The sequence below is a fragment of the Pleurodeles waltl genome, chromosome 12 (genome assembly GCF_031143425.1).
Source record: "Pleurodeles waltl isolate 20211129_DDA chromosome 12, aPleWal1.hap1.20221129, whole genome shotgun sequence".
Classification (NCBI taxonomy): Eukaryota; Metazoa; Chordata; class Amphibia; order Caudata; family Salamandridae; genus Pleurodeles; species Pleurodeles waltl.
This window is the reverse complement of record NC_090451.1, coordinates 678,905,231-678,930,528: the sequence shown is the minus strand read 5'-3', so window position 1 is coordinate 678,930,528 and position 25,298 is coordinate 678,905,231. Positions and strand designations below refer to the sequence as shown.

The window sequence follows — 25,298 nt, the reverse complement described above, 5'->3', positions numbered from 1 at the left end:
CTAGCTTCTGTCATCTTGAAAATACTCAGAATTTTATTTAGTATTAAGATGAATTATTCAATAGTAAGCTAATTCTAATTTTTCATTTTTAAATTATATCAAAGGTTCATCTAATGAAAATAATCTGTTATTTAACTATAAAAAAAAGAGAAAGGTGCTGCTAAGAGTTGAAGTTAGGATCTCCTGTTTTCCATAAAGACACTTTAACCAGCTAGGCCACATAACCTGCATGTCAAACTTTACTGGATCTGATAACAGAATGGAGTGCAATAGAAATCTTGTTTTTCAATTTTCTTTTCTAAGTTGATACAACTCTGTTGTCAAACACTATAGGTTAGAAGACCAAATTTATTTTAGAATACTTCCTTAATGAGTGACTTACCCTACCTATAGAATATAAAATTATGTGTTGTGAGTAAAATGCATTAGTTAAATTGAACTTTCAATTTGTTTGTCGTCTCTTTCCTTTTCTTTAACATTCTCTTTTCCCCTATTCTTTTATGGTATTGCTTTGAAATTCTGCAAAACACAAAGTGTTTATTTCATTTGGAGATCAAGCATTCTAAAGTCAAAAGAACACTACTCTTGTTTTTAAACTATATTTAATGTGTACTTGAAGAAATTGAGTTTTAAAAGTTTGAACTAATTCTAAAGTGTTGCTGAAATTTGAAAACAGGACTTCCTATTTATGAGAGAGAAGCTTTGACCACTAAACAACAGCACCTACTTATCTTACAAACTATGAATAGCTGACTTTGTGGAGATGACTTGTCCTCACTGCCTTCAGTGCAGTCTTGTTTATCTGTGGTGAAATGTTGAACAGAAAAGCATTCCCCACCACTTAAGAAGAATACCTACATTTTAGTTAAAAAGTACTTAGAAAAGTGGATTACATTTTTGTGTGGTTTACACATAATAATTGTAGAGGAATACATCAATTGCCTTCAACTCTAGGGTTTTAGTTCATATATACCTTCCTATTTGATTTACTCTTCCTTTTACATTCAAAGTATTGCTTCTGTTACCATGAAAATTCTCTGAATTTTGTTTAATATTAAGATGAACTGTCTATTAGTAAGATGACTCAGATTTTTCATTTTTAAATTGTGTAAGTGAACATGTCAGGAAACTGATCTGTAATTTAACAATTAAAATATGAAGGTGCTGCTGAGATTTGAACTCAGGATCTCCTGTTTACTAGACAGGCTCTTTAACCAGCTAAGCCACAGCACCTGCATGACAAAGTTCTATGAAATAGTTAGCTGAATGGAGTGAAATAGAAATCAGTTTTGTTTTTTTAGTTTTCTTTTCTAAGTTCACACAACTCTGTTCTTAAACACTGTAGGTGAGAACACCAAATTTATTTAAAAATACTTCCATAAGAGGTGGCTTACCGTTCTTCTAGAATATTGAATTATGTCTTGTGAGTGAAATGCATTAGTTAAATTCAACTCTAAATTGAATTTTCATCTCTTTCCTGGTCGTTGTAATTCTCATTTCCCTTATTCATGCATTGTATTGCTTTGAAATTCTGCAAATACCAAGTGCTTATTTCATTATGAGATGAAGCATTCTAAAGTGAATAGGAGTCTACTCTTGTTTTTAAACTGTATTTAACATTTTCTTGAAGAAATTAAATTCTATAAGTTTGGAGCAAATTTGAGGTACTGCTGAGATTTGAAATCATGATTTCTTGTTTACGAGACAGGCGCTTTAACCACTAAGCCACAGCACCTCTTTGCCCTACGGCAATTGAATAATTCACTTAGTTGCTATTATTGGTTCTCAATGCCTTCTGTGCAGTCTTCTTTATCTGTGTTATTACGTTAGACATAAAAGAATTCCCCATCAGTTAAGAAGAATACCTAAGTCTTTGTTAAAAAGTACTCATAAAAGTAGATTACATTTTTGAGTGTTTCACAAATTATTATTGTAGAGGATTGCATCACTTTTCCTCTTCAACTCCATGGTTTTATTTCCTATTTATCTTCCTCTTTGATATACCCTTCATTTTACATTCACAGTCTAGCTTCTGTCATCTTGAAAATACTCTGAATTTTATTTAGTATTAAGATGAATTGTTCAATAGTAAGCTAATTCTAATTTTTCATTTTGAAATCATATCAAAGGTTCATCTAATGAAAATAATCTGTTATTTATGAAAAGAGAAAGGTGCTGCTAAGATTTGAAGTTAGGATCTCCTGTTTTCCATAAAGACACTTTAACCACCTAGGCCACAGAACCTGCATGACAAACTTTACTGGATCTGATAACAGAATGGAGTGCAATAGAAATCTTGTTTTTCAATTTTCTTTTCTAAGTTGATACAACTCTGTTGTCAAACACTATGGGTGAGAAGACCACATTTATTTTAGAATACTTCCTTAATGAGTGACTTACCCTACCTATAGAATATAAAATTATGTGTTGTGAGTAAAATGCATTAGTTAAATTGAACTTTCAATTTCTTTGTTGTCTCTTTCCTTTTCTTTAACATTCTCTTTTCCCCTATTCTTTTATGGTATTGGTTTGAAATTCTGCAAAACACAAAGTGTTTATTTCATTTGGAGATCAAGCATTCTAAAGTCAACAGAACACTACTCTTGTTTTTAAACTATATTTAATGTTTACTTGAAGAAATTGAGTTTTAAAAGTTTGAACTAATTCTAAAATGTTGCTGAAATTTGAAAACAGGACTTCCTATTTAAGAGAGAGAAGCTTTGACCACTAAACAACAGCACCTACTTATCTTACAAACTATGAATAGCTGACTTTGTGGAGATGACTTGTCCTCACTGCCTTCAGTGCAGTCTTGTTTATCTGTGGTGAAATGTTGAACAGAAAAGCATTCCCCACCACTTAAGAAGAATACCTACATTTTAGTTAAAAAGTACTTAGAAAAGTTGATTACATTTTTGTGTGGTTTACACATAATAATTGTAGAGGAATACATCAATTGCCTTCAACTCTAGGGTTTTAGTTCCTATATACCTTCCTATTTGATTTACTCTTCCTTTTACATTCAAAGTATTGCTTCTGTTACCATGAAAATTCTCTGAATGTTGTTTAATATTAAGATGAACTGTCTATTAGTAAGATGACTCAGATTTTTCATTTTTAAATTGTGTAAGAGAACATGTCAGGAAACTGATCTGTAATTTAACAATTAAAGTATGAAGGTGCTGCTGAGATTTGAACACAGGATCTCCTATTTACTAGACAGGCGCTTTAACCAGCTAAGCCACAGCACCTGCATGACAAAGTTCTATGAAATAGTTAGCTGAATGGAGTGAAATAGAAATCAGTTTTGTTTTTTTAATTTTCTTTTCTAAGTTCACACAACTCGGTTCTGAAACACTGTAGGTGAGAACACCAAATTTATTTTAAAATACTTCCATAAGAGGTGGCTTACCGTTCTTCTAATATATTGAATTATGTCTTGTGAGTGAAATGCATTAGTTAAATTCAACTCTAAATTGAATTTTCATCTCTTTCCTGGTCGTTGTAATTCTCATTTCCCTTATTCATGCATGGTATTGCTTTGAAATTCTGAAAAATACCAAGTGCTTATTTCATTATGAGATGAAGCATTCTAAAGTGAATAGGAGTCTACTCTTGTTTTTAAACTGTATTTAACATTTTCTTGAAGAAATTAAATTCTATAAGTTTGGAGCAAATTTGAGGTACTGCTGAGATTTGAACTCAGGATTTCCTGTTTAAGAGACAGGGACTTTAACCACTAAGCCACAGCACCTCTTTGACCTACATCAATTAAATAATTCACTTAGTTGCCATTATTGGTTCTCAATGCCTTCTGTGCAGTCTTCTTTATCTGTGTTATTACGTTAGACATAAAAGAATTCCCCATCACTTAAGAAGAATACCTAAGTCTTTGTTAAAAAGTACTCATAAAAGTAGATTACATTTTTGAGTGTTTCACAAATTATTATTGTAGAGGATTGCATCACTTTTCCTCTTCAACTCCATGGTTTTATTTCCTATTTATCTTCCTCTTTGATATACCCTTCATTTTACATTCACAGTCCAGCTTCTGTCATCTTGAAAATACTCAGAATTTTATTTAGTATTAAGATGAATTATTCAATAGTAAGCTAATTCTAATTTTTCATTTTGAAATTATATCAAAGGTTCATCTAATGAAAATAATCTGTTATTTAACTATAAAAAAAAGAGAAAGGTGCTGCTAAGAGTTGAAGTTAGGATCTACTGTTTTCCATAAAGACACTTTAACCAGCTAGGCCACAGAACCTGCATGTCAAACTTTACTGGATCTGATAACAGAATGGAGTGCAATAGAAATCTTGTTTTTCAGTTTTCTTTTCTAAGTTGATACAACTCTGTTGTCAAACACTATAGGTTAGAAGACCAAATTTATTTTAGAATACTTCCTTAATGAGTGACTTACCCTACCTACAGAATATAAAATTATGTGTTGTGAGTAAAATGCATTAGTTAAATTGAACTTTCAATTTGTTTGTCGTCTCTTTCCTTTTCTTTAACATTCTCTTTTCCCCTATTCTTTTATGGTATTGCTTTGAAATTCTGCAAAACACAAAGTGTTTATTTCATTTGGAGATCAAGCATTCTAAAGTCAAAAGAACACTACTCTTGTTTTTAAACTATATTTAATGTGTACTTGAAGAAATTGAGTTTTAAAAGTTTGAACTAATTCTAAAGTGTTGCTGAAATTTGAAAACAGGACTTCCTATTTATGAGAGAGAAGCTTTGACCACTAAACAACAGCACCTACTTATCTTACAAACTATGAATAGCTGACTTTGTGGAGATGACTTGTCCTCACTGCCTTCAGTGCAGTCTTGTTTATCTGTGGTGAAATGTTGAACAGAAAAGCATTCCCCACCACTTAAGAAGAATACCTACATTTTAGTTAAAAAGTACTTAGAAAAGTGGATTACATTTTTGTGTGGTTTACACATAATAATTGTAGAGGAATACATCAATTGCCTTCAACTCTAGGGTTTTAGTTCATATATACCTTCCTATTTGATTTACTCTTCCTTTTACATTCAAAGTATTGCTTCTGTTACCATGAAAATTCTCTGAATTTTGTTTAATATTAAGATGAACTGTCTATTAGTAAGATGACTCAGATTTTTCATTTTTAAATTGTGTAAGTGAACATGTCAGGAAACTGATCTGTAATTTAACAATTAAAATATGAAGGTGCTGCTGAGATTTGAACTCAGGATCTCGTGTTTACTAGACAGGCACTTTAACCAGCTAAGCCACAGCACCTGCATGACAAAGTTCTATGAAATAGTTAGCTGAATGGAGTGAAATAGAAATCAGTTTTGTTTTTTTAGTTTTCTTTTCTAAGTTCACACAACTCTGTTCTTAAACACTGTAGGTGAGAACAACAAATTTATTTAAAAATACTTCCATAAGAGGTGGCTTACCGTTCTTCTAGAATATTGAATTATGTCTTGTGAGTGAAATGCATTAGTTAAATTCAACTCTAAATTGAATTTTCATCTCTTTCCTGGTCGTTGTAATTCTCATTTCCCTTATTCATGCATTGTATTGCTTTGAAATTCTGCTAATACCAAGTGCTTATTTCATTATGAGATGAAGCATTCTAAAGTGAATAGGAGTCTACTCTTGTTTTTAAACTGTATTTAACATTTTCTTGAAGAAATTAAATTCTATAAGTTTGGAGCAAATTTGAGGTACTGCTGAGATTTGAAATCAGGATTTCTTGTTTACGAGACAGGCGCTTTAACCACTAAGCCACAGCACCTCTTTGCCCTACGGCAATTGAATAATTCACTTAGTTGCTATTATTGGTTCTCAATGCCTTCTGTGCAGTCTTCTTTATCTGTGTTATTACGTTAGACATAAAAGAATTCCCCATCACTTAAGAAGAATACCTAAGTCTTTGTTAAAAAGTACTCATAAAAGTAGATTACATTTTTGAGTGTTTCACAAATTATTATTGTAGAGGATTGCATCACTTTTCCTCTTCAACTCCATGGTTTTATTTCCTATTTATCTTCCTCTTTGATATACCCTTCATTTTACATTCACAGTCTAGCTTCTGTCATCTTGAAAATACTCTGAATTGTATTTAGTATTAAGATGAATTGTTCAATAGTAAGCTAATTCTAATTTTTCATTTTGAAATTATATCAAAGGTTCATCTAATGAAAATAATCTGTTATTTAACTATGAAAAGAGAAAGGTGCTGCTAAGAGTTGAAGTTAGGATCTCCTGTTTTCCATAAAGACACTTTAACCACCTAGGCCACAGAACCTGCATGACAAACTTTACTGGATCTGATAACAGAATGGAGTGCAATAGAAATCTCGTTTTTCAATTTTCTTTTCTAAGTTGATACAACTCTGTTGTCAAACACTATAGGTGAGAAGACCTCATTTATTTTAAAATACTTCCTTAATGAGTGACTTACCCTACCTATAGAATATTGAATTATGTGTTGTGAGTAAAATGCATTAGTTAAATTGAACTTTCAATTTGTTTGTCGTCTCTTTCCTTTTCTTTAACATTCTCTTTTCCCCTATTCATTTATGGTATTGCTTTGAAATTCTGCAAAACACAAAGTGTTTATTTCATTTGGTGATCAAGCATTCTAAAGTCAACAGAACACTACTCTTGTTTTTAAACTATATTTAATGTTTACTTGAAGAAATTGAGTTTTAAAAGTTTGAACTAATTCTAAAGTGTTGCTGAAATTTGAAAACAGGACTTCCTATTTATGAGAGAGAAGCTTTGACCACTAAACAACAGCACCTACTTATCTTACAAAATATGAATAGCTGACTTTGTGGAGATGACTTGTCCTCACTGCCTTCAGTGCAGTCTTGTTTATCTGTGGTGAAATGTTGAACAGAAAAGCATTCCCCACCACTTAAGAAGAATACCTACATTTTAGTTAAAAAGTGCTTGGAAAAGTGGATTAAATTTTTGAGTGGTTTACACATAATAATTGTAGAGGAATACATCAATTGCCTTCAACTCTAGGGTTTTAGTTCATATATACCTTCCTATTTGATTTACTCTTCCTTTTACATTCAAAGTATTGCTTCTGTTACCATGAAAATTCTCTGAATTTTGTTTAATATTAAGATGAACTGTCTATTAGTAAGATGACTCAGATTTTTCATTTTTAAATTGTGTTAGAGAACATGTCAGGAAACTGATCTGTAATTTAACAATTAAAATATGAAGGTGCTGCTGAGATTTGAACTCAGGATCTCCTATTTACTAGACAGGCGCTTTAACCAGCTAAGCCACAGCACCTGTGTGACAAAGTTTATTGAAATAGTTAGCTGAATGGAGTGAAATAGAAATCAGTTTTGTTTTTTTAATTTTCTTTTCTAAGTTCACACAACTCGGTTCTGGAACACTGTAGGTGAGAACACCAAATTTATTTAAAAATACTTCCATAAGAGGTGGCTTACCGTTCTTCTAATATATTGAATTATGTCTTGTGAGTGAAATGCATTAGTTAAATTCAACTCTAAATTGAATTTTCATCTCTTTCCTGGTCGTTGTGATTCTCATTTCCCTTATTCATGCATGGTATTGCTTTGAAATTCTGCAAAATACCAAGTGCTTATTTCATTATGAGATGAAGCATTCTAAAGTGAATAGGAGTCTACTCTTGTTTTTAAACTGTATTTAACATTTTCTTGAAGAAATTAAATTCTATAAGTTTGGACCAAATTTGAGGTACTGCTGAGATTTGAACTCAGGATTTCTTGTTTACAAGACAGGCGCTTTAACCACTAAGCCACAGCACCTCTTTGTCCTAAGGCGATTGAATAATTCACTTAGTTGCATTATTGGTTCTCAATGCCTTCTGTGGAGTCTTCTTTTTCTGTGTTATTACTTTAGACATAAAATAATTCCCCATCACTTAAGAAGAATACCTAAGTCTTTGTTAAAATGTACTCATAAAAGTAGATTACATTTTTGAGTGTTTCACAAATTATTATTGTAGAGGATTGCATCACTTTTCCTCTTCAACTCCATGGTTTGATTTCCTATTTATCTTCCTCTTTGATATACCCTTCATTTTACATTCACAGTCTAGCTTCTGTCATCTTGAAAATACTCTGAATTTTATTTAGTATCAAGATGAATTGTTCAATAGTAAGCTGATTCAAATTTTTCATTTTTAAATTATATCAAAGGTTCATCTAATGAAAATAATCTGTTATTTAACTATGAAAAGAGAAAGGTGCTGCTAAGAGTTGAAGTTATGATCTCCTGTTTTCCATAAAGACACTTTAACCACCTAGGCCACAGAACCTGCATCACAAACTTTACTGGATCTGATAACAGAATGGAGTGCAATAGAAATCTCGTTTTTCAATTTTCTTTTCTAAGTTGATACAACTCTGTTGTCAAACACTATGGGTGAGAAGACCAAATTTATTTTAGAATACTTCCTTAATGAGTGACTTATCCTAGCTATAGAATATAAAATTATGTGTTGTGAGTAAAATGCATTAGTTAAATTGAACTTTCAATTTGTTTGTTGTCTCTTTCCTTTTCTTTAACATTCTCTTTTCCCCTATTCTTTTATGATATTGGTTTGAAATTCTGCAAAACACAAAGTGTTTATTTCATTTGGAGATCAAGCATTCTAAAGTCAACAGAACACTACTCTTGTTTTTAAACTATATTTAATGTTTACTTGAAGAAATTGAGTTTTAAAAGTTTGAACTAATTCTAAAGTGTTGCTGAAATTTGAAAACAGGACTTCCTATTTATGAGAGAGAAGCTTTGACCACTAAACAACAGCACCTACTTATCTTACAAACTATGAATAGCTGACTTTGTGGAGATGACTTGTCCTCACTGCCTTCAGTGCAGACTTGTTTATCTGTGGTGAAATGTTGAACAGAAAAGCATTCCCCACCACTTAAGAAGAATACCTACATTTTAGTTAAAAAGTACTTAGAAAAGTGGATTACATTTTTGTGTGGTTTACACATAATAATTGTAGAGGAATACATCAATTGCCTTCAACTCTAGGGTTTTAGTTCATATATACCTTCCTATTTGATTTACTCTTCCTTTTACATTCAAAGTATTGCTTCTGTTACCATGAAAATTCTCTGAATTTTGTTTGATATTAAGATGAACTGTCTATTAGTAAGATGACTCAGATTTTTCATTTTTAAATTGTGTAAGTGAACATGTCAGGAAACTGATCTGTAATTTAACAATTAAAATATGAAGGTGCTGCTGAGATTTGAACTCAGGACCTCCTGTTTACTAGACAGGCGCTTTAACCAGCTAAGCCACAGCACCTGCATGACAAAGTTCTATGAAATAGTTAGCTGAATGGAGTGAAATAGAAATCAGTTTTGTTTTTTTAATTTTCTTTTCTAAGTTCACACAACTCGGTTCTGAAACACTGTAGGTGAGAACACCAAATTTATTTAAAAATACTTCCATAAGAGGTGGCTTACCGTTCTTCTAATATATTGAATTATGTCTTGTGAGTGAAATGCATTAGTTAAATTCAACTCTAAATTGAATTTTCATCTCTTTCCTGGTCGTTGTAATTCTCATTTCCCTTATTCATGCATGGTATTGCTTTGAAATTCTGAAAAATACCAAGTGCTTATTTCATTATGAGATGAAGCATTCTAAAGTGAATAGGAGTCTACTCTTGTTTTTAAACTGTATTTAACATTTTCTTGAAGAAATTAAATTCTATAAGTTTGGAGCAAATTTGAGGTACTGCTGAGATTTGAACTCAGGATTTCCTGTTTAAGAGACATGGACTTTAACCACTAAGCCACAGCACCTCTTTGACCTACAGCAATTAAATAATTCACTTAGTTGCCATTATTGGTTCTCAATGCCTTCTGTGCAGTCTTCTTTATCTGTGTTATTACGTTAGACATAAAAGAATTCCCCATCACTTAAGAAGAATACCTAAGTCTTTGTTAAAAAGTACTCATAAAAGTAGATTACATTTTTGAGTGTTTCACAAATTATTATTGTAGAGGATTGCATCACTTTTCCTCTTCAACTCCATGGTTTTATTTCCTATTTATCTTCCTCTTTGATATACCCTTCATTTTACATTCACAGTCTAGCTTCTGTCATCTTGAAAATACTCAGAATTGTATTTAGTATTAAGATGAATTATTCAATAGTAAGCTAATTATAATTTTTCATTTTGAAATTATATCAAAGGTTCATCTAATGAAAATAATCTGTTATTTAACTATAAAAAAAAGAGAAAGGTGCTGCTAAGAGTTGAAGTTAGGATCTCCTGTTTTCCATAAAGACACTTTAACCAGCTAGGCCACAGAACCTGCATGTCAAACTTTACTGGATCTGATAACAGAATGGAGTGCAATAGAAATCTTGTTTTTCAATTTTCTTTTCTAAGTTGATACAACTCTGTTGTCAAACACTATAGGTTAGAAGACCAAATTTATTTTAGAATACTTCCTTAATGAGTGACTTACCCTACCTATAGAATATAAAATTATGTGTTGTGAGTAAAATGCATTAGTTAAATTGAACTTTCAATTTGTTTGTCGTCTCTTTCCTTTTCTTTAACATTCTCTTTTCCCCTATTCTTTTATGGTATTGCTTTGAAATTCTGCAAAACACAAAGTGTTTATTTCATTTGGAGATCAAGCATTCTAAAGTCAAAAGAACACTACTCTTGTTTTTAAACTATATTTAATGTGTACTTGAAGAAATTGAGTTTTAAAAGTTTGAACTAATTCTAAAGTGTTGCTGAAATTTGAAAACAGGACTTCCTATTTATGAGAGAGAAGCTTTGACCACTAAACAACAGCACCTACTTATCTTACAAACTATGAATAGCTGACTTTGTGGAGATGACTTGTCCTCACTGCCTTCAGTGCAGTCTTGTTTATCTGTGGTTAAATGTTGAACAGAAAAGCATTCCCCACCACTTAAGAAGAATACCTACATTTTAGTTAAAAAGTACTTAGAAAAGTGGATTACATTTTTGTGTGGTTTACACATAATAATTGTAGAGGAATACATCAATTGCCTTCAACTCTAGGGTTTTAGTTCATATATACCTTCCTATTTGATTTACTCTTCCTTTTACAAAGTATTGCTTCTGTTACCATGAAAATTCTCTGAATTTTGTTTAATATTAAGATGAACTGTCTATTAGTAAGATGACTCAGATTTTTCATTTTTAAATTGTGTTAGAGAACATGTCAGGAAACTGATCTGTAATTTAACAATTAAAATATGAAGGTGCTGCTGAGATTTGAACTCAGGATCTCCTGTTTACTAGACAGGTGCTTTAACCAGCTAAGCCACAGCACCTGTGTGACAAAGTTTATTGAAATAGTTAGCTGAATGGAGTGAAATAGAAATCAGTTTTGTTTTTTTAATTTTCTTTTCTAAGTTCACACAACTCGGTTCTGGAACACTGTAGGTGAGAACACCAAATTTATTTAAAAATACTTCCATAAGAGGTGGCTTACCGTTCTTCTAATATATTGAATTATGTCTTGTGAGTGAAATGCATTAGTTAAATTCAACTCTAAATTGAATTTTCATCTCTTTCCTGGTCGTTGTGATTCTCATTTCCCTTATTCATGCATGGTATTGCTTTGAAATTCTGCAAAATACCAAGTGCTTATTTCATTATGAGATGAAGCATTCTAAAGTGAATAGGAGTCTACTCTTGTTTTTAAACTGTATTTAACATTTTCTTGAAGAAATTAAATTCTATAAGTTTGGACCAAATTTGAGGTACTACTGAGATTTGAACTCAGGATTTCCTGTTTACAAGACAGGCGCTTTAACCACTAAGCCACAGCACCTCTTTGTCCTAAGGCGATTGAATAATTCACTTAGTTGCATTATTGGTTCTCAATGCCTTCTGTGGAGTCTTCTTTTTCTGTGTTATTACTTTAGACATAAAATAATTCCCCATCACTTAAGAAGAATACCTAAGTCTTTGTTAAAATGTACTCATAAAAGTAGATTACATTTTTGAGTGTTTCACAAATTATTATTGTAGAGGATTGCATCACTTTTCCTCTTCAACTCCATGGTTTGATTTCCTATTTATCTTCCTCTTTGATATACCCTTCATTTTACATTCACAGTCTAGCTTCTGTCATCTTGAAAATACTCTGAATTTTATTTAGTATCAAGATGAATTGTTCAATAGTAAGCTGATTCAAATTTTTCATTTTTAAATTATATCAAAGGTTCATCTAATGAAAATAATCTGTTATTTAACTATGAAAAGAGAAAGGTGCTGCTAAGAGTTGAAGTTATGATCTCCTGTTTTCCATAAAGACACTTTAACCACCTAGGCCACAGAACCTGCATCACAAACTTTACTGGATCTGATAACAGAATGGAGTGCAATAGAAATCTCGTTTTTCAATTTTCTTTTCTAAGTTGATACAACTCTGTTGTCAAACACTATGGGTGAGAAGACCAAATTTATTTTAGAATACTTCCTTAATGAGTGACTTATCCTAGCTATAGAATATAAAATTATGTGTTGTGAGTAAAATGCATTAGTTAAATTGAACTTTCAATTTGTTTGTTGTCTCTTTCCTTTTCTTTAACATTCTCTTTTCCCCTATTCTTTTATGATATTGGTTTGAAATTCTGCAAAACACAAAGTGTTTATTTCATTTGGAGATCAAGCATTCTAAAGTCAACAGAACACTACTCTTGTTTTTAAACTATATTTAATGTTTACTTGAAGAAATTGAGTTTTAAAAGTTTGAACTAATTCTAAAGTGTTGCTGAAATTTGAAAACAGGACTTCCTATTTATGAGAGAGAAGCTTTGACCACTAAACAACAGCACCTACTTATCTTACAAACTATGAATAGCTGACTTTGTGGAGATGACTTGTCCTCACTGCCTTCAGTGCAGACTTTTTTATCTGTGGTGAAATGTTGAACAGAAAAGCATTCCACACCACTTAAGAAGAATACCTACATTTTAGTTAAAAAGTACTTAGAAAAGTGGATTACATTTTTGTGTGGTTTACACATAATAATTGTAGAGGAATACATCAATTGCCTTCAACTCTAGGGTTTTAGTTCATATATACCTTCCTATTTGATTTACTCTTCCTTTTACATTCAAAGTATTGCTTCTGTTACCATGAAAATTCTCTGAATTTTGTTTAATATTAAGATGAACTGTCTATTAGTAAGATGACTCAGATTTTTCATTTTTAAATTGTGTAAGTGAACATGTCAGGAAACTGATCTGTAATTTAACAATTAAAATATGAAGGTGCTGCTGAGATTTGAACTCAGGACCTCCTGTTTACTAGACAGGCGCTTTAACCAGCTAAGCCACAGCACCTGCATGACAAAGTTCTCTGAAATAGTTAGCTGAATGGAGTGAAATAGAAATCAGTTTTGTTTTTTTAATTTTCTTTTCTAAGTTCACACAACTCGGTTCTGAAACACTGTAGGTGAGAACACCAAATTTATTTAAAAATACTTCCATAAGAGGTGGCTTACCGTTCTTCTAATATATTGAATTATGTCTTGTGAGTGAAATGCATTAGTTAAATTCAACTCTAAATTGAATTTTCATCTCTTTCCTGGTCGTTGTAATTCTCATTTCCCTTATTCATGCATGGTATTGCTTTGAAATTCTGAAAAATACCAAGTGCTTATTTCATTATGAGATGAAGCATTCTAAAGTGAATAGGAGTCTACTCTTGTTTTTAAACTGTATTTAACATTTTCTTGAAGAAATTAAATTCTATAAGTTTGGAGCAAATTTGAGGTACTGCTGAGATTTGAACTCAGGAGTTCCTGTTTAAGAGACAGGGACTTTAACCACTAAGCCACAGCACCTCTTTGACCTACAGCAATTAAATAATTCACTTAGTTGCCATTATTGGTTCTCAATGCCTTCTGTGCAGTCTTCTTTATCTGTGTTATTACGTTAGACATAAAAGAATTCCCCATCACTTAAGAAGAATACCTAAGTCTTTGTTAAAAAGTACTCATAAAAGTAGATTACATTTTTGAGTGTTTCACAAATTATTATTGTAGAGGATTGCATCACTTTTCCTCTTCAACTCCATGGTTTTATTTCCTAATTATCTTCCTCTTTGATATACCCTTCATTTTACATTCACAGTCTAGCTTCTGTCATCTTGAAAATACTCAGAATTTTATTTAGTATTAAGATGAATTATTCAATAGTAAGCTAATTATAATTTTTCATTTTGAAATTATATCAAAGGTTCATCTAATGAAAATAATCTGTTATTTAACTATAAAAAAAAGAGAAAGGTGCTGCTAAGAGTTGAAGTTAGGATCTCCTGTTTTCCATAAAGACACTTTAACCAGCTAGGCCACAGAACCTGCATGTCAAACTTTACTGGATCTGATAACAGAATGGAGTGCAATAGAAATCTTGTTTTTCAATTTTCTTTTCTAAGTTGATACAACTCTGTTGTCAAACACTATAGGTTAGAAGACCAAATTTATTTTAGAATACTTCCTTAATGAGTGACTTACCCTACCTATAGAATATAAAATTATGTGTTGTGAGTAAAATGCATTAGTTAAATTGAACTTTCAATTTGTTTGTCGTCTCTTTCCTTTTCTTTAACATTCTCTTTTCCCCTATTCTTTTATGGTATTGCTTTGAAATTCTGCAAAACACAAAGTGTTTATTTCATTTGGAGATCAAGCATTCTAAAGTCAAAAGAACACTACTCTTGTTTTTAAACTATATTTAATGTGTACTTGAAGAAATTGAGTTTTAAAAGTTTGAACTAATTCTAAAGTGTTGCTGAAATTTGAAAACAGGACTTCCTATTTATGAGAGAGAAGCTTTGACCACTAAACAACAGCACCTACTTATCTTACAAACTATGAATAGCTGACTTTGTGGAGATGACTTGTCCTCACTGCCTTCAGTGCAGTCTTGTTTATCTGTGGTGAAATGTTGAACAGAAAAGCATTCCCCACCACTTTAGAAGAATACCTACATTTTAGTTAAAAAGTACTTAGAAAAGTGGATTACATTTTTGTGTGGTTTACACATAATAATTGTAGAGGAATACATCAATTGCCTTCAACTCTAGGGTTTTAGTTCATATATACCTTCCTATTTGATTTACTCTTCCTTTTACATTCAAAGAATTGCTTCTGTTACCATGAAAATTCTCTGAATTTTGTTTAATATTAAGATGAACTGTCTATTAGTAAGATGACTCAGATTTTTCTTTTTTAAATTGTGTTAGAGAACATGTCAGGAAACTGATCTGTAATTTAACAATTAAAATATGAAGGTGCTGCTGAGATTTGAACTCAGGATCTCCTGTTTACTAGACAGGTGCTTTAACCAGCTAAGCCACAGCACCTGTGTGACAAAGTTTATTGAAATAGTTAGCTGAATGGAGTGAAATAGAAATCAGTTTTGTTTTTTTAATTTTCTTTTCTAAGTTCACACAACTCGGTTCTGGAACACTGTAGGTGAGAACACCAAATTTATTTAAAAATACTTCCATAAGAGGTGGCTTACCGTTCTTCTAATATATTGAATTATGTCTTGTGAGTGAAATGCATTAGTTAAATTCAACTCTAAATTGAATTTTCATCTCTTTCCTGGTCGTTGTGATTCTCATTTCCCTTATTCATGCATGGTATTGCTTTGAAATTCTGCAAAATACCAAGTGCTTATTTCATTATGAGATGAAGCATTCTAAAGTGAATAGGAGTCTACTCTTGTTTTTAAACTGTATTTAACATTTTCTTGAAGAAATTAAATTCTATAAGTTTGGACCAAATTTGAGGTACTGCTGAGATTTGAACTCAGGATTTCTTGTTTACAAGACAGGCGCTTTAACCACTAAGCCACAGCACCTCTTTGTCCTAAGGCGATTGAATAATTCACTTAGTTGCATTATTGGTTCTCAATGCCTTCTGTGGAGTCTTCTTTTTCTGTGTTATTACTTTAGACATAAAATAATTCCCCATCACTTAAGAAGAATACCTAAGTCTTTGTTAAAATGTACTCATAAAAGTAGATTACATTTTTGAGTGTTTCACAAATTATTATTGTAGAGGATTGCATCACTTTTCCTCTTCAACTCCATGGTTTGATTTCCTATTTATCTTCCTCTTTGATATACCCTTCATTTTACATTCACAGTCTAGCTTCTGTCATCTTGAAAATACTCTGAATTTTATTTAGTATCAAGATGAATTGTTCAATAGTAAGCTGATTCAAATTTTTCATTTTTAAATTATATCAAAGGTTCATCTAATGAAAATAATCTGTTATTTAACTATGAAAAGAGAAAGGTGCTGCTAAGAGTTGAAGTTATGATCTCCTGTTTTCCATAAAGACACTTTAACCACCTAGGCCACAGAACCTGCATCACAAACTTTACTGGATCTGATAACAGAATGGAGTGCAATAGAAATCTCGTTTTTCAATTTTCTTTTCTAAGTTGATACAACTCTGTTGTCAAACACTATGGGTGAGAAGACCAAATTTATTTTAGAATACTTCATTAATGAGTGACTTACCCTAGCTATAGAATATAAAATTATGTGTTGTGAGTAAAATGCATTAGTTAAATTGAACTTTCAATTTGTTTGTTGTCTCTTTCCTTTTCTTTAACATTCTCTTTTCCCCTATTCTTTTATGATATTGGTTTGAAATTCTGCAAAACACAAAGTGTTTATTTCATTTGGAGATCAAGCATTCTAAAGTCAACAGAACACTACTCTTGTTTTTAAACTATATTTAATGTTTACTTGAAGAAATTGAGTTTTAAAAGTTTGAACTAATTCTAAAGTGTTGCTGAAATTTGAAAACAGGACTTCCTATTTATGAGAGAGAAGCTTTGACCACTAAACAACAGCACCTACTTATCTTACAAACTATGAATAGCTGACTTTGTGGAGATGACTTGTCCTCACTGCCTTCAGTGCAGTCTTGTTTATCTGTGGTGAAATGTTGAACAGAAAAGCATTCCCCACCACTTAAGAAGAATACCTACATTTTAGTTAAAAAGTACTTAGAAAAGTGGATTACATTTTTGTGTGGTTTACACATAATAATTGTAGAGGAATACATCAATTGCCTTCAACTCTAGGGTTTTAGTTCATATATACCTTCCTATTTGATTTACTCTTCCTTTTACATTCAAATAATTGCTTCTGTTACCATGAAAATTCTCTGAATTTTGTTTAATATTAAGATGAACTGTCTATTAGTAAGATGACTCAGATTTTTCATTTTTAAATTGTGTAAGAGAACATGTCAGGAAACTGATCTGTAATTTAACAATTAAAGTATGAAGGTGCTGCTGAGATTTGAACTCAGGATCTCCTATTTACTAGACAGGCGCTTTAACCAGCTAAGCCACAGCACCTGCATGACAAAGTTCTATGAAATAGTTAGCTGAATGGAGTGAAATAGAAATCAGTTTTGTTTTTTTAATTTTCTTTTCTAAGTTCACACAACTCGGTTCTGAAACACTGTAGGTGAGAACACCAAATTTATTTAAAAATACTTCCATAAGAGGTGGCTTACCGTTCTTCTAATATATTGAATTATGTCTTGTGAGTGAAATGCATTAGTTAAATTCAACTCTAAATTGAATTTTCATCTCTTTCCTGGTCGTTGTAATTCTCATTTCCCTTATTCATGCATGGTATTGCTTTGAAATTCTGAAAAATACCAAGTGCTTATTTCATTATGAGATGAAGCATTCTAAAGTGAATAGGAGTCTACTCTTGTTTTTAAACTGTATTTAACATTTTCTTGAAGAAATTAAATTCTATAAGTTTGGAGCAAATTTGAGGTACTGCTGAGATTTGAACTCAGGATTTCCTGTTTAAGAGATAGGGACTTTAACCACTAAGCCACAGCACCTCTTTGACCTACAGCAATTAAATAATTCACTTAGTTGCCATTATTGGTTCTCAATGCCTTCTGTGCAGTCTTCTTTATCTGTGTTATTACGTTAGACATAAAAGAATTCCCCATCACTTAAGAAGAATACCTAAGTCTTTGTTAAAAAGTACTCATAAAAGTAGATTACATTTTTGAGTGTTTCACAAATTATTATTGTAGAGGATTGCATCACTTTTCCTCTTCAACTCCATGGTTTTATTTCCTATTTATCTTCCTCTTTGATATACCCTTCATTTTACATTCACAGTCTAGCTTCTGTCATCTTGAAAATACTCAGAATTTTATTTAGTATTAAGATGAATTATTCAATAGTAAGCTAATTATAATTTTTCATTTTGAAATTATATCAAAGGTTCATCTAATGAAAATAATCTGTTATTTAACTATAAAAAAAAGAGAAAGGTGCTGCTAAGAGTTGAAGTTAGGATCTCCTGTTTTCCATAAAGACACTTTAACCAGCTAGGCCACAGAACCTGCATGTCAAACTTTACTGGATCTGATAACAGAATGGAGTGCAATAGAAATCTTGTTTTTCAATTTTCTTTTCTAAGTTGATACAACTCTGTTGTCAAACACTATAGGTTAGAAGACCAAATTTATTTTAGAATACTTCCTTAATGAGTGACTTACCCTACCTATAGAATATAAAATTATGTGTTGTGAGTAAAATGCATTAGTTAAATTGAACTTTCAATTTGTTTGTCGTCTCTTTCCTTTTCTTTAACATTCTCTTTTCCCCTATTCTTTTATGGTATTGCTTTGAAATTCTGCAAAACACAAAGTGTTTATTTCATTTGGAGATCAAGCATTCTAAAGTCAAAAGAACACTACTCTTGTTTTTAAACTATATTTAATGTGTACTTGAAGAAATTGAGTTTTAAAAGTTTGAACTAATTCTAAAGTGTTGCTGAAATTTGAAAACAGGACTTCCTATTTATGAGAGAGAAGCTTTGACCACTAAACAACAGCACCTACTTATCTTACAAACTATGAATAGCTGACTTTGTGGAGATGACTTGTCCTCACTGCCTTCAGTGCAGTCTTGTTTATCTGTGGTGAAATGTTGAACAGAAAAGCATTCCCCACCACTTAAGAAGAATACCTACATTTTAGTTAAAAAGTACTTAGAAAAGTGGATTACATTTTTGTGTGGTTTACACATAATAATTGTAGAGGAATACATCAATTGCCTTCAACTCTAGGGTTTTAGTTCATATATACCTTCCTATTTGATTTACTCTTCCTTTTACAAAGTATTGCTTCTGTTACCATGAAAATTCTCTGAATTTTGTTTAATATTAAGATGAACTGTCTATTAGTAAGATGACTCAGATTTTTCATTTTTAAATTGTGTTAGAGAACATGTCAGGAAACTGATCTGTAATTTAACAATTAAAATATGAAGGTGCTGCTGAGATTTGAACTCAGGATCTCCTGTTTACTAGACAGGTGCTTTAACCAGCTAAGCCACAGCACCTGTGTGACAAAGTTTATTGAAATAGTTAGCTGAATGGAGTGAAATAGAAATCAGTTTTGTTTTTTTAATTTTCTTTTCTAAGTTCACACAACTCGGTTCTGGAACACTGTAGGTGAGAACACCAAATTTATTTAAAAATACTTCCATAAGAGGTGGCTTACCGTTCTTCTAATATATTGAATTATGTCTTGTGAGTGAAATGCATTAGTTAAATTCAACTCTAAATTGAATTTTCATCTCTTTCCTGGTCGTTGTGATTCTCATTTCCCTTATTCATGCATGGTATTGCTTTGAAATTCTGCAAAATACCAAGTGCTTATTTCATTATGAGATGAAGCATTCTAAAGTGAATAGGAGTCTACTCTTGTTTTTAAACTGTATTTAACATTTTCTTGAAGAAATTAAATTCTATAAGTTTGGACCAAATTTGAGGTACTACTGAGATTTGAACTCAGGATTTCCTGTTTACAAGACAGGCGCTTTAACCACTAAGCCACAGCACCTCTTTGTCCTAAGGCGATTGAATAATTCACTTAGTTGCATTATTGGTTCTCAATGCCTTCTGTGGAGTCTTCTTTTTCTGTGTTATTACTTTAGACATAAAATAATTCCCCATCACTTAAGAAGAATACCTAAGTCTTTGTTAAAATGTACTCATAAAAGTAGATTACATTTTTGAGTGTTTCACAAATTATTATTGTAGAGGATTGCATCACTTTTCCTCTTCAACTCCATGGTTTGATTTCCTATTTATCTTCCTCTTTGATATACCCTTCATTTTACATTCACAGTCTAGCTTCTGTCATCTTGAAAATACTCTGAATTTTATTTAGTATCAAGATGAATTGTTCAATAGTAAGCTGATTCAAATTTTTCATTTTTAAATTATATCAAAGGTTCATCTAATGAAAATAATCTGTTATTTAACTATGAAAAGAGAAAGGTGCTGCTAAGAGTTGAAGTTATGATCTCCTGTTTTCCATAAAGACACTTTAACCACCTAGGCCACAGAACCTGCATCACAAACTTTACTGGATCTGATAACAGAATGGAGTGCAATAGAAATCTCGTTTTTCAATTTTCTTTTCTAAGTTGATACAACTCTGTTGTCAAACACTATGGGTGAGAAGACCAAATTTATTTTAGAATACTTCCTTAATGAGTGACTTATCCTAGCTATAGAATATAAAATTATGTGTTGTGAGTAAAATGCATTAGTTAAATTGAACTTTCAATTTGTTTGTTGTCTCTTTCCTTTTCTTTAACATTCTCTTTTCCCCTATTCTTTTATGATATTGGTTTGAAATTCTGCAAAACACAAAGTGTTTATTTCATTTGGAGATCAAGCATTCTAAAGTCAACAGAACACTACTCTTGTTTTTAAACTATATTTAATGTTTACTTGAAGAAATTGAGTTTTAAAAGTTTGAACTAATTCTAAAGTGTTGCTGAAATTTGAAAACAGGACTTCCTATTTATGAGAGAGAAGCTTTGACCACTAAACAACAGCACCTACTTATCTTACAAACTATGAATAGCTGACTTTGTGGAGATGACTTGTCCTCACTGCCTTCAGTGCAGACTTTTTTATCTGTGGTGAAATGTTGAACAGAAAAGCATTCCACACCACTTAAGAAGAATACCTACATTTTAGTTAAAAAGTACTTAGAAAAGTGGATTACATTTTTGTGTGGTTTACACATAATAATTGTAGAGGAATACATCAATTGCCTTCAACTCTAGGGTTTTAGTTCATATATACCTTCCTATTTGATTTACTCTTCCTTTTACATTCAAAGTATTGCTTCTGTTACCATGAAAATTCTCTGAATTTTGTTTAATATTAAGATGAACTGTCTATTAGTAAGATGACTCAGATTTTTCATTTTTAAATTGTGTAAGTGAACATGTCAGGAAACTGATCTGTAATTTAACAATTAAAATATGAAGGTGCTGCTGAGATTTGAACTCAGGACCTCCTGTTTACTAGACAGGCGCTTTAACCAGCTAAGCCACAGCACCTGCATGACAAAGTTCTCTGAAATAGTTAGCTGAATGGAGTGAAATAGAAATCAGTTTTGTTTTTTTAATTTTCTTTTCTAAGTTCACACAACTCGGTTCTGAAACACTGTAGGTGAGAACACCAAATTTATTTAAAAATACTTCCATAAGAGGTGGCTTACCGTTCTTCTAATATATTGAATTATGTCTTGTGAGTGAAATGCATTAGTTAAATTCAACTCTAAATTGAATTTTCATCTCTTTCCTGGTCGTTGTAATTCTCATTTCCCTTATTCATGCATGGTATTGCTTTGAAATTCTGAAAAATACCAAGTGCTTATTTCATTATGAGATGAAGCATTCTAAAGTGAATAGGAGTCTACTCTTGTTTTTAAACTGTATTTAACATTTTCTTGAAGAAATTAAATTCTATAAGTTTGGAGCAAATTTGAGGTACTGCTGAGATTTGAACTCAGGAGTTCCTGTTTAAGAGACAGGGACTTTAACCACTAAGCCACAGCACCTCTTTGACCTACAGCAATTAAATAATTCACTTAGTTGCCATTATTGGTTCTCAATGCCTTCTGTGCAGTCTTCTTTATCTGTGTTATTACGTTAGACATAAAAGAATTCCCCATCACTTAAGAAGAATACCTAAGTCTTTGTTAAAAAGTACTCATAAAAGTAGATTACATTTTTGAGTGTTTCACAAATTATTATTGTAGAGGATTGCATCACTTTTCCTCTTCAACTCCATGGTTTTATTTCCTAATTATCTTCCTCTTTGATATACCCTTCATTTTACATTCACAGTCTAGCTTCTGTCATCTTGAAAATACTCAGAATTTTATTTAGTATTAAGATGAATTATTCAATAGTAAGCTAATTATAATTTTTCATTTTGAAATTATATCAAAGGTTCATCTAATGAAAATAATCTGTTATTTAACTATAAAAAAAAGAGAAAGGTGCTGCTAAGAGTTGAAGTTAGGATCTCCTGTTTTCCATAAAGACACTTTAACCAGCTAGGCCACAGAACCTGCATGTCAAACTTTACTGGATCTGATAACAGAATGGAGTGCAATAGAAATCTTGTTTTTCAATTTTCTTTTCTAAGTTGATACAACTCTGTTGTCAAACACTATAGGTTAGAAGACCAAATTTATTTTAGAATACTTCCTTAATGAGTGACTTACCCTACCTATAGAATATAAAATTATGTGTTGTGAGTAAAATGCATTAGTTAAATTGAACTTTCAATTTGTTTGTCGTCTCTTTCCTTTTCTTTAACATTCTCTTTTCCCCTATTCTTTTATGGTATTGCTTTGAAATTCTGCAAAACACAAAGTGTTTATTTCATTTGGAGATCAAGCATTCTAAAGTCAAAAGAACACTACTCTTGTTTTTAAACTATATTTAATGTGTACTTGAAGAAATTGAGTTTTAAAAGTTTGAACTAATTCTAAAGTGTTGCTGAAATTTGAAAACAGGACTTCCTATTTATGAGAGAGAAGCTTTGACCACTAAACAACAGCACCTACTTATCTTACAAACTATGAATAGCTGACTTTGTGGAGATGACTTGTCCTCACTGCCTTCAGTGCAGTCTTGTTTATCTGTGGTGAAATGTTGAACAGAAAAGCATTCCCCACCACTTTAGAAGAATACCTACATTTTAGTTAAAAAGTACTTAGAAAAGTGGATTACATTTTTGTGTGGTTTACACATAATAATTGTAGAGGAATACATCAATTGCCTTCAACTCTAGGGTTTTAGTTCATATATACCTTCCTATTTGATTTACTCTTCCTTTTACATTCAAAGAATTGCTTCTGTTACCATGAAAATTCTCTGAATTTTGTTTAATATTAAGATGAACTGTCTATTAGTAAGATGACTCAGATTTTTCTTTTTTAAATTGTGTTAGAGAACATGTCAGGAAACTGATCTGTAATTTAACAATTAAAATATGAAGGTGCTGCTGAGATTTGAACTCAGGATCTCCTGTTTACTAGACAGGTGCTTTAACCAGCTAAGCCACAGCACCTGTGTGACAAAGTTTATTGAAATAGTTAGCTGAATGGAGTGAAATAGAAATCAGTTTTGTTTTTTTAATTTTCTTTTCTAAGTTCACACAACTCGGTTCTGGAACACTGTAGGTGAGAACACCAAATTTATTTAAAAATACTTCCATAAGAGGTGGCTTACCGTTCTTCTAATATATTGAATTATGTCTTGTGAGTGAAATGCATTAGTTAAATTCAACTCTAAATTGAATTTTCATCTCTTTCCTGGTCGTTGTGATTCTCATTTCCCTTATTCATGCATGGTATTGCTTTGAAATTCTGCAAAATACCAAGTGCTTATTTCATTATGAGATGAAGCATTCTAAAGTGAATAGGAGTCTACTCTTGTTTTTAAACTGTATTTAACATTTTCTTGAAGAAATTAAATTCTATAAGTTTGGACCAAATTTGAGGTACTGCTGAGATTTGAACTCAGGATTTCTTGTTTACAAGACAGGCGCTTTAACCACTAAGCCACAGCACCTCTTTGTCCTAAGGCGATTGAATAATTCACTTAGTTGCATTATTGGTTCTCAATGCCTTCTGTGGAGTCTTCTTTTTCTGTGTTATTACTTTAGACATAAAATAATTCCCCATCACTTAAGAAGAATACCTAAGTCTTTGTTAAAATGTACTCATAAAAGTAGATTACATTTTTGAGTGTTTCACAAATTATTATTGTAGAGGATTGCATCACTTTTCCTCTTCAACTCCATGGTTTGATTTCCTATTTATCTTCCTCTTTGATATACCCTTCATTTTACATTCACAGTCTAGCTTCTGTCATCTTGAAAATACTCTGAATTTTATTTAGTATCAAGATGAATTGTTCAATAGTAAGCTGATTCAAATTTTTCATTTTTAAATTATATCAAAGGTTCATCTAATGAAAATAATCTGTTATTTAACTATGAAAAGAGAAAGGTGCTGCTAAGAGTTGAAGTTATGATCTCCTGTTTTCCATAAAGACACTTTAACCACCTAGGCCACAGAACCTGCATCACAAACTTTACTGGATCTGATAACAGAATGGAGTGCAATAGAAATCTCGTTTTTCAATTTTCTTTTCTAAGTTGATACAACTCTGTTGTCAAACACTATGGGTGAGAAGACCAAATTTATTTTAGAATACTTCATTAATGAGTGACTTACCCTAGCTATAGAATATAAAATTATGTGTTGTGAGTAAAATGCATTAGTTAAATTGAACTTTCAATTTGTTTGTTGTCTCTTTCCTTTTCTTTAACATTCTCTTTTCCCCTATTCTTTTATGATATTGGTTTGAAATTCTGCAAAACACAAAGTGTTTATTTCATTTGGAGATCAAGCATTCTAAAGTCAACAGAACACTACTCTTGTTTTTAAACTATATTTAATGTTTACTTGAAGAAATTGAGTTTTAAAAGTTTGAACTAATTCTAAAGTGTTGCTGAAATTTGAAAACAGGACTTCCTATTTATGAGAGAGAAGCTTTGACCACTAAACAACAGCACCTACTTATCTTACAAACTATGAATAGCTGACTTTGTGGAGATGACTTGTCCTCACTGCCTTCAGTGCAGTCTTGTTTATCTGTGGTGAAATGTTGAACAGAAAAGCATTCCCCACCACTTAAGAAGAATACCTACATTTTAGTTAAAAAGTACTTAGAAAAGTGGATTACATTTTTGTGTGGTTTACACATAATAATTGTAGAGGAATACATCAATTGCCTTCAACTCTAGGGTTTTAGTTCATATATACCTTCCTATTTGATTTACTCTTCCTTTTACATTCAAATAATTGCTTCTGTTACC

The 25,298-nt window shown here is 31.5% G+C and overlaps 17 non-coding genes across 17 annotated transcripts; all 17 read right to left on the bottom strand.

The window, feature by feature from the left end:
* Window positions 1–1,159: 1,159 nt before the first annotated feature.
* On the bottom strand, window positions 1,160–1,233 carry TRNAT-AGU (transfer RNA threonine (anticodon AGU)). Its single transcript has one exon. It is a non-coding gene; the product is annotated as a tRNA-Thr (tRNA).
* Window positions 1,234–3,177: 1,944 nt separating this feature from the next.
* Window positions 3,178–3,251, bottom strand: TRNAT-AGU (transfer RNA threonine (anticodon AGU)). The gene has a single exon. It is a non-coding gene; the product is annotated as a tRNA-Thr (tRNA).
* Window positions 3,252–5,203: 1,952 nt separating this feature from the next.
* On the bottom strand, window positions 5,204–5,277 carry TRNAT-AGU (transfer RNA threonine (anticodon AGU)). Its single transcript has one exon. It is a non-coding gene; the product is annotated as a tRNA-Thr (tRNA).
* A 1,948-nt stretch (window positions 5,278–7,225) lies between these two features.
* Window positions 7,226–7,299, bottom strand: TRNAT-AGU (transfer RNA threonine (anticodon AGU)). The gene has a single exon. It is a non-coding gene; the product is annotated as a tRNA-Thr (tRNA).
* A 430-nt stretch (window positions 7,300–7,729) lies between these two features.
* On the bottom strand, window positions 7,730–7,802 carry TRNAT-UGU (transfer RNA threonine (anticodon UGU)). The gene has a single exon. It is a non-coding gene; the product is annotated as a tRNA-Thr (tRNA).
* A 1,445-nt stretch (window positions 7,803–9,247) lies between these two features.
* TRNAT-AGU (transfer RNA threonine (anticodon AGU)) lies at window positions 9,248–9,321 on the bottom strand. Its single transcript has one exon. It is a non-coding gene; the product is annotated as a tRNA-Thr (tRNA).
* Window positions 9,322–11,269: 1,948 nt separating this feature from the next.
* On the bottom strand, window positions 11,270–11,343 carry TRNAT-AGU (transfer RNA threonine (anticodon AGU)). The gene has a single exon. It is a non-coding gene; the product is annotated as a tRNA-Thr (tRNA).
* Window positions 11,344–11,773: 430 nt separating this feature from the next.
* TRNAT-UGU (transfer RNA threonine (anticodon UGU)) lies at window positions 11,774–11,846 on the bottom strand. The gene has a single exon. It is a non-coding gene; the product is annotated as a tRNA-Thr (tRNA).
* Window positions 11,847–13,291: 1,445 nt separating this feature from the next.
* On the bottom strand, window positions 13,292–13,365 carry TRNAT-AGU (transfer RNA threonine (anticodon AGU)). The gene has a single exon. It is a non-coding gene; the product is annotated as a tRNA-Thr (tRNA).
* A 1,952-nt stretch (window positions 13,366–15,317) lies between these two features.
* On the bottom strand, window positions 15,318–15,391 carry TRNAT-AGU (transfer RNA threonine (anticodon AGU)). Its single transcript has one exon. It is a non-coding gene; the product is annotated as a tRNA-Thr (tRNA).
* A 430-nt stretch (window positions 15,392–15,821) lies between these two features.
* On the bottom strand, window positions 15,822–15,894 carry TRNAT-UGU (transfer RNA threonine (anticodon UGU)). The gene has a single exon. It is a non-coding gene; the product is annotated as a tRNA-Thr (tRNA).
* Window positions 15,895–17,339: 1,445 nt separating this feature from the next.
* TRNAT-AGU (transfer RNA threonine (anticodon AGU)) lies at window positions 17,340–17,413 on the bottom strand. Its single transcript has one exon. It is a non-coding gene; the product is annotated as a tRNA-Thr (tRNA).
* A 1,948-nt stretch (window positions 17,414–19,361) lies between these two features.
* Window positions 19,362–19,435, bottom strand: TRNAT-AGU (transfer RNA threonine (anticodon AGU)). Its single transcript has one exon. It is a non-coding gene; the product is annotated as a tRNA-Thr (tRNA).
* Window positions 19,436–19,865: 430 nt separating this feature from the next.
* On the bottom strand, window positions 19,866–19,938 carry TRNAT-UGU (transfer RNA threonine (anticodon UGU)). Its single transcript has one exon. It is a non-coding gene; the product is annotated as a tRNA-Thr (tRNA).
* Window positions 19,939–21,383: 1,445 nt separating this feature from the next.
* Window positions 21,384–21,457, bottom strand: TRNAT-AGU (transfer RNA threonine (anticodon AGU)). Its single transcript has one exon. It is a non-coding gene; the product is annotated as a tRNA-Thr (tRNA).
* A 1,952-nt stretch (window positions 21,458–23,409) lies between these two features.
* Window positions 23,410–23,483, bottom strand: TRNAT-AGU (transfer RNA threonine (anticodon AGU)). The gene has a single exon. It is a non-coding gene; the product is annotated as a tRNA-Thr (tRNA).
* Window positions 23,484–23,913: 430 nt separating this feature from the next.
* On the bottom strand, window positions 23,914–23,986 carry TRNAT-UGU (transfer RNA threonine (anticodon UGU)). The gene has a single exon. It is a non-coding gene; the product is annotated as a tRNA-Thr (tRNA).
* Window positions 23,987–25,298: the final 1,312 nt, after the last annotated feature.